Genomic DNA, 7,935 nt, shown 5'->3' on the forward strand with positions numbered 1-7,935 from the left:
CAGAAGAAGAAATCAAGGAATCGATCCCATTTGCAATTTCACCAAAAACAATTAGATACCTAGGAATAAACCTAACTAAAGAAGCAAAAGATATATACTCTGAAAACTATAGAACACTTATAAGAGAAATCAAAGAGGCTGCAAGGAAGTGAAGAAGCACCCCATGCTTATGGGTTGGAAGAACAAACATTGTTAAAACATCTATACTACCCAAAGCAATCTACACATTTAATGCAATCTCCATCAAAATACCACCAGCATTTTTCACAGAGCTAGAACAAACAATCCTACAACTTGTGTGGAACCACAAAAGACCCCAAAGAGCCAAAGCAATCCTGAAAAAGAAAACCAAAGCTGGAGGCATCTCAGTTCCACAATTCAAGCTATATTATAAAGCTATAGTCATCAGGACAGTATTGTACTTGCACAAAAAGACACATAGATCAATAGAACAGAATAGAAAACCCAGAAATGGAACCACAACTATATGGTCAACTAATCTTCGACAAAGCAGGAAAGAATATCCAGTGGTAAAAAGACAATCTCTTCAACAAATGGTGTTGGGAAAACTGGACAGCAACATGCAGAAGAATGAAACTGGACCACTTTCTTACACCATATGCAAAAACAAATTCAAAATGGACGAAAGAACTAAATGTGAGACAGTAAACCATCAAAATCCTAGAGGAGAACACAGGCAGCAACCTCTTTGACCTCAGCTGAAGCAACTTCTTACTAGACATGTCGCCAAAGGGAAGGGAAACAAAAGCAAAAATGGACTATTAACTTCATCAAGATAAAACCTTCTGCATAGAAAAGGAAACAATCAACAAAACCAAAAGGCAGCCTACAGAATGGGAGAAGATATGTGCAAATGATATATTTGATAAACGGTTGGTATCCAAAATCTGTAAAGAAGTTAGCAAACTCAACATCTGAAAAACAAATAATCCAGTTAAGAAATGGGCAGAAAAGACAGATACCATATGTTTTCACTCTTATGTGGATCCTGAGAAACTTAACAGAAGTCCATGGGGGAGGGGAAGGAAAAAAAAGAAAAGAGGTTAGAGAGGGAGAGAGCCAAAGCATAAAAGACTCTTAAAAACTGAAAACAAACTGAGGGTTGATGGGAGGGTGGGAGGGAGGGGAGGGTGGGTGATGGGTATTGAGGAGGGCACATGTTGGGATGAGCACTGGGTGTTGTATGGAAACCAATTTGACAATAAATTTCATTTAAAAAAAAACTGAGAACAAACTGAGGGTTCATGGGGGGTGGGAGGGAGGTGAGGGTAGGTGATGGGTATGGAGGAGGGCACATTTTGGGGTGAGCACTGGGTGTTGTATGGAAACCAGTTTGACAATAAATTTCATATTTAAAAAAAGAAAAAATAAAGAAATGGGCAGAAGACATGAATAAACACTTTTACAAAGAAGACATCCAGATGGCTAACAGACACATGAAAAGATGCTCAGCATCACTTACCATCAGGGAAATACAAATCAAAACCATAATGAGATACCACCTCACACCTGTCAGAATGACTAAAATTAACAACTCAGAAACAACAGATGTTGGCGAGGATGCAGAGAAATGGGAACTCTCTTACACTGTTGACAGGAATGCAAACTGGTGCAGCCACTCTTGAGAACAGTATGGAGGTTTCTCAAAAGGTTACAAATAGAGCTGCCCTATGATTGCACTGATTGCACTAACAGGTATTTATCCAAAGGCTACAAAAACACAGGTTCAAAGGCGCACATGCCCCCCAATGTTTATAGCAGCATTATCAACAATAGCCAAGCTATGGAGAGAGCCCAAATGTCCATCAAATGACAAATGGAGAAAGAAGATGTGTTCCATAAATACAATGGATTATTATTCAGTCATCAAAAAGAATGAAATCTTGCCATTTGCAACATGTGGATGAAACTGGAGTGTATTACAGTGATGAAATAAGTCAATCAAAGAAAGACAAATACCACATGATTTCACTCATACGCGGAATTTAAGAAACAAAATAGATGAACATAATGGGGTGGGGGAGAGGGAAACAAACCGTGAGAGACCCTTAAAGATAGAGAATAAACTGAGGGTTGATGGAGGGAGATGGGGGGGGGGATGGGCCAGATAGGTAATGGGTACTAAGGAGGGCACTTGTTATGATGAGCACAGGGTGTTCCATGTAAGTGATGAATCACTGAATTCTACTCTTGAAACCAATATTGCACTATATGTTAACTAACAAGAATTTAAATAAAAATTTGAAGAAAAAAGAAAGACAATGTAATGCTTTCCTAGTTGCATAGCTCCAGAAATATGCTCATCTAAATATTTTTAAATGCCCCGAGTACCTGGGTGGCTCAGTCAGTTGAGCCTTCAACTTCGGTTCAGGTCACAATCTCAGGGTTTATGAGTTTGGGCCCCAGTTCAGGCTCTGTGCTGACAACTCAGAGCCTGGAGCCTGCTTGGGTTTCTGTGTCTCCCTCTTTCTCTGCCCCTCCCCTGCTCGAACTCTCTCTCTCTCTCTCTCTCAAAAATAAGTAAACATTAAAAAAAATAATGAAATAAAAAATAGGTAAACATTTTTAAAAAATATTTTTAAATGCTTTAAGATGTGCAGCTCTATTCTTTAGTATAGCATCAAAATGTATGATTTGGAACTAACAATTATCTAATCGACCTCCCTGCCTGCAGCCTGGCTTCCTTCATTCATTCCAAGCAGATGAAGGTCCATCCTCGGTATTCCCAGGAAGGCAAACCCACAGCTTTCCCAGGTAACTTTCTTCAAAATTTAACTGTGTTTATGGAAAGAAACTCCCCCTCTGCGTTTGTGCTTCTCTCTTCTAAAATCACCAAGCCAATGTTCGCTTTACCACCTATAGTCTGCCTCAGTTCCTGCTGTATTTTCCTAATGCCCCTTTCTCATGTAGCTCTTCTAATACACCAAATTCACTTTCTTATTTCCAGGGACATCAAAAAAGAGATTACACACTTAGAAAATGCATTTGCCAGAAGCTATGTAAATGGTCGAGTCTAAACTTGACTTAATTTATTTATCAGGCAGGAAGACAGCAGCTTCCTGGCACCTTGCTCAGGACAGGTGCACAGTTAAAACAGAAAGGGGCACTGTCCTCAGTCCAGCTGGACCCAAGCCATGGCATCAACCAGGAAGGTGAACAATGGAGCCCTTCAAGACCTGTGACACACGGATCTTACAAAGAAGCTCGGCACTGAACCTACCTTTCCACCAGGTCATCCTTCTTATGCCAACCACTCAGATGATGCACCTTCTAGGTGTCCTGCTCAAAGAAGGAGCTGGGGATGTGGCCAAGAGAGAAACTATCTTCCCTTTGACAAATGGATCACAGCAGCATTTGTACACAGCCGCAAGGTTTGGGTTATTTCTCTAAGTCAGCTTAAGAAAATCCCTCTGGCGCTAGAATGCTTCTAGACTGTGTATTTAGAGGAAGGAAGCTGCTGCCAGCCTCCCAGTTGCCTTCCCGTCTCCCTGACCTCCCTTACACACACACACACACACACACACACACACACACACACACACACGAAGGTCTCTGACAAATGCGTACTGGCCTCTGGAGGAAGTTTGATCCTGTCTGCAGAACTGCAAAGGTGCCATTTGCATCTTTGAATTATTTTATCAAGGCAAGAATTGGTTGAGTGTAGCATATACACATAAAATATCCCTTGCAAGCACTTTCTCTATGGTACAGACTGTGCAGATTCATTTACTGAACAGACCACTAATAGAAGTAGTAATATTAGAAGCAGGAGCAATAGGACTTCCAGCTGATGGCTACCACTTATGAGCTGCCTCCTATGTATTGCATATTTTCTGAGCACTCCAGAAATGTGTGGAATTTCCCAATTCTCACATCCACCCTTTGACTTCAGTTTTTGCTGCTGCTTCTACTGATGCTGAAATGGAGGCGCAGAGAGGCTTGGGCACGTGCTCAAGGGTGCGCTGCTCACCAGCAGTGTGACAGAGTCGGATGCAGAACCAGGTCCATTTTGGTCCAAAGCCTGGGCTCTTCACGCTGTGCCCCATCCGACCCCTCCTCACAGTGAGAGCAGGGTGGAAAAGAGAACACAGGTTCCAAGTCCAACATGTCAGGTAGCTAAATCTCCTTAGATACGATTGATGACCCGAGGTACTTGGTTGAAATAGAGTTGGCTTCTTTTCTGAATTTCTTTTTTCCTTGCAGACATTTTGGCTCTCTTCTCTAAGCACTTTCACCTTTTGTTGATCTATATTTAGCATGTGAACATTCGCACAGAGTAATAATGCCCTCTCGTTTGCATGTTACGAAGGTACAAGTCAAAAGGCTCTTGGGTATATTATGTCTTCCATTGTTTGTTCTCTGCTTTGCCACCTCCATGTCTTTCTTTTCCCCTTTTTTCCCAAAGCAGCCGTGCAGCATAAATCATGCACTTGTTCTGTAATTGAAAATTAATCTGCAGACAGAGGGTTAAGTCTTAGTGAATGTCAGGAGGACAGGTCCTCAGGAACACTTCATCTCCTTCCTTTCCCATACGTTATGAATGTGATGGTGTGAATTGTAGCCCCCAGAAGTCTGAGTTAAGAAAAAAAATTGTTTTAATTAAAAATCACAAAATAAGGGCTACTGTAAGTGGAGAAGATTACCACGCTATAGACTATGTTATTTAATGATAGACTCTGCATCTCCAGATTATCTTTCATTTTATGAAGCTAAACACTTTAAAAAATATTGATCTGTTTGGGAGGGAGCCAAGATGGCGGAACAGCATGGAAGTTTTTTGTGGGTCTCGCATCCATGAAATTCAGCCAGACCAACACTAAACCATCCTGCACACCTAGAAAACTGATCTGAGGATTAACACAACAACCTGCACAACTTGAACCACAGAATTCAGCAGGTACGCGGTGCAGAGAGGTGAACTTGGGGAAAGAGAAGCCAGAGGGCAGGGAGCTGCTTTTGCGTGTGGAGAGAGGATGGAAACCAGGGGTAGAATACAGGAAAAGCACCCCTCCCCAAAAGCAGCTGGAGAGAAAGTGGAAAATTGGAAATGGCCGCAGGGACTGAACTAACTAAGAAAGGAGAAAGGAGTGGGTTTAAACTCCATTAAGACTGTAAACAAGGGGAGCAAAGAGTCAGCAACTCCGCAGCTCGATACCTGGAGGTGCTGATGGGAAGGGCAAATCCCCAGGAGCAGAGTGGAGTCCGGGGGTCTTCAGGCCACAAGGGGAGAGGCGGTTCCCCCGCTGGGAGGACATTTGGTAGAGCCTGTGAGGCTACCTGAGCCCAGCAGACCCCAGAGAACGGCCACATTCGCTGGTGCTGGAACAAGGTCATTAAGGGTGAAGCCTGGTGCCAGATGTGTGTTGCGATTTTCCATAATCCCTGAAATGCTGCTGCTACACTATCTCGTGAACTTTTCCTGGGGCAGGCTGGCACCTGGCTGCAATCTCTAGGCTTCGGCTGCAGCCCGGTCCCGGGAACTTTTCTGGGTGCGGCCGGCATTCGGCCATTGCTCAGTGAGACCCTCCGCAGAGGGGCGGAACGGGTCAAAGCCGCGGTTCCTCAGAAGTAAGGAGCCGGGGAAAACAGCCGCATCTGAGACAAAACTCAGGAGGGAGGTACTACCTGGGGCTTGGTCACGGATAGGGTAAAAGCTGTCCACAGAGTGGACAAAAGCTGAAAACAGGATGGGTGCGTGATTGCTGATTGGAGAGGAAAGAGTTCCCATACTAAAGACTGGGCAGCTAAGTGACGCCATTGTCACTGCTCCTGCGCACATGCACACGCACCTATGAGAGCCAGAACAATCCACCCCAGTGAGCTAAGCAGCGCCATCTAGTGGAGAACGGAGTCATTACGCTAAGCCCCACCCAACTGAGCCAACCTCTCACTCTTCAAGAACACAATTCTCACCACCTGCTTGGGTTATGGACTATAAAGCACTTCATAGTTTGACTTCTAGGGGAAAATGAAGTAATTTCAGTCATATTTCAGTCTGTTAGCAGGTCCATCTATTCAATTTTCTTTCTTTTTTATTTTTTCTTTTTCATTTCTTTTCTTTTTCTTGAATACAGAAAGAGAAAAAATTCATTTTTATTTTCAATTTTATTAAAAATATTTTTCTTTAATTGTTTTTTACTATATTTTTTAGTTTTGTGTAATTTTTTTCAAATTCTATTTTACTTCCCTCATTTCATTTTAGTCTACTTCAGTGTATTCACGTGTTCAAATTTTCAATTGATTTCCTTTTTTTTTTTCTTTTTTTCCCTCCCTTTTTTCTCTCATCTATCAAACCACTTTCAACACCCAGAACAAAACACACCTAGGACCTAGCATCATTTATTCGATTTTGTGTGTGCGTGTTTTTTAATTTTTTAATTTTTTAATTTTAATATTTTTTAATTTTAATTTGTTCTACCTCATTGATTCCTTTTCTCCCTTCAAAATGATGAAACGAAGGAATTCATCCCAAAGGAAAGAGCAGGAAGAAACAACAGCCAGGGACTTAACCAACACAGATACAAGCAAGATGTCTGAAACAGAATTTAGAATCACGATAATAAGAATACTACCTGGAGTCGAAAATAGATTAGAATCCCATTATTCAGAGATAAAAGAAGTAAAAACTAGTCGAGATGAAATAAAAAATGCTATAACTGAGCTGCAATCACAGATGGATGCCGTGACAGCAAGGATGGATGAGGCAGAACAGAGAATCAGTGATATAGAGGACAAACTTATGGAGAATAATGAAGCAGAAAAAAAGAGGAAGATTAAGGCAAAAGAGCACGATTTAAGAATTAGAGAAATCAGTGACTCATTAAAAAGGATCGACATCAGAATCATAGGGATCCCAGAAGAGGAAGAGAGAGAAATAGGGGTAAAAGGGTTATGTGAGCAAATCATAGCGGAAAACTTTCCTAACCTGGGGAAAGGCACAGACATCAAAATCCAGGAAGCACAGAGGACCCCCATTAGATTCAACAAAAACTGACCATCAACAAGGCCACAAGTATTTTGTGAACAAATTCACAAAATACTCAGGCAAGGAGAGAATCTTGAAAGCAGCAAGGGAAAAAAAGCCCTTAACCTACAAGGGAAGACAGATCAGGTTTGCAGCAGACTTATCCACAGAAACTTGGCAGGCCAGAAAGGAGTGGCAGGATATATTCAATGTGCTGAATCAGAAAAATATGCAGCCAAGAGTTCTTTATCCAGCAGGGCTGTCATTCAAAATAGAAGGAGAGATAAAAAGCTTCCCAAACAAAAATTAAAGGAGTTTGTGACCACTAAACCAGCCCTGCAAGAAATTTTAAGGGGGACTCTCTGAGGGGAGAAAAGGTGAAAAAATAAATAAATAAATACATACATACATACATACATACATACATACATACATACATACATACCAAAAGCAACAAAGGCTAGAAAGGACCAGAGAACACCACCAGAAACTCCAACTCTACAAGCAACATAATGGCAATACATTCAAATCTTTCAGTACTCACTCTAAATGTCAATGGACTCAATGCTTCAATCAAAAGACATAGGGTAACAGAACGGATAAGAAAACAAGATCCATCCATATACTGTTTACAAGAGACCCAATTTAGACCTAAAGACACCTTCAGATTGAAAATAAGGGGATGGAGAACCATCTATCATACTAATGGTCAACAAAAGATAGCCGGAGTAGCCATACTTATATCAGACAATCTAGACTTTAAAATAAAGATTGTATCAAGAGATGCAGAAGGGCATTATATCGTAATCAAGGGTCTATCCACCAAGAAGACCTAACAATTGTAAACATTTATGCGCCAAATGTGGAAGTACCCAAATATATAAATCAATTAATCACAAACATAAAGAAACTCATCGATAGTAATACCATAATAGTAGGAGACTTCAACA

The sequence above is a fragment of the Prionailurus bengalensis genome, chromosome E4, assembly GCF_016509475.1.
Source record: "Prionailurus bengalensis isolate Pbe53 chromosome E4, Fcat_Pben_1.1_paternal_pri, whole genome shotgun sequence".
In the NCBI taxonomy this organism is placed as follows: Eukaryota; Metazoa; Chordata; class Mammalia; order Carnivora; family Felidae; genus Prionailurus; species Prionailurus bengalensis.